Raw genomic sequence first — 1,179 nt, forward strand, 5'->3', positions numbered from 1 at the left:
AATTAAATGGACATTTAAATTTGTATACATTCCTTAGTAACATAACATTGCCCACCTTTGTAAAACATGTGTAACACAAATAAACGTATAAATGAAAATAAGTTGTGATTCCATTCAAATAATAGATAATAGCAGATTTGTTAAAATCCTACAAACACTGAGATTGCCTTTAACATAGTAGTTTTAACATAATTAAATCTAGACATTGGTGATAATCATATGTGGAAGTATGGTAATACCATCCACCCTTGTAAAACTCGTACGAGAGAAAACTATAAAGTAACATCTGTAAATGAATTATTTTGTCAAGTATATGGATATCATACAAAGTAGTGAAACAAAGTATTAAATCATTGCATGATATTTAAATAAGCTTCCTTTTCGGGACGATTTACATATAAATTGTCAGGAAGTATAATTAAACATAGAACTAATGGAATCAGTGTTAAGCATCCTTTTCAGGACGATTTACATATAAATGGTCAGGAAATGTAATTAAACATAGAACTAATTAATTAGTGTTTTAAACTGATTGTCTTAAATCTAGCCATGTTGAGACCCATTGATACACTTCGTGGACATCATTGTCTCTGACTTCATGTCATGGCTGCCTAGTGATGTGATCTCTCTGAAGACATAATTTTTTCTACCCCTTCCCTCCATCTTGAGATCTCCACGCGTGTGGCACCTCTAGCGGCAAGGCGCGCACTTACGTCGATCACTGCTATATAAATTTCGGCATTGCAGGTGAATTTAATGATTAATTATTATGAATTTAGTGAGGTTTTAATCGGTTTTACTTATCATCCCTTAGGATCTTCGTAAGACTCCTTAAGAGCAAATTTACTCACAATACAACAAAATGTATTGTAATTTATAATAAACTTAAAACAGCATTTGCAGAATAATGCTTGGAGACTGACTTAAATCAGTAATTAAGAAAAACTTTAATGTAAGTTCAACATAACAGCAAATGTACAACGTATCGACAAGGTTTTGTCATCATTAGGTACAAGTAATTTACACTGATACAGATATTTATATATATACAGTACGGAACAAAGAGGTCGCATGACCGAATATTGTTGCACGACTTAGATATCTTAGCACCCCAGGATGTTGGTTTAGAGTAGGGTTGTTTTGTTCAATTAAGATGGATTCCTTGATTTTTCGTTTGTT

The sequence above is a fragment of the Limulus polyphemus genome, unplaced genomic scaffold (genome assembly GCF_000517525.1).
Source record: "Limulus polyphemus unplaced genomic scaffold, Limulus_polyphemus-2.1.2 Scaffold4376, whole genome shotgun sequence".
In the NCBI taxonomy this organism is placed as follows: domain Eukaryota; kingdom Metazoa; phylum Arthropoda; class Merostomata; order Xiphosura; family Limulidae; genus Limulus; species Limulus polyphemus.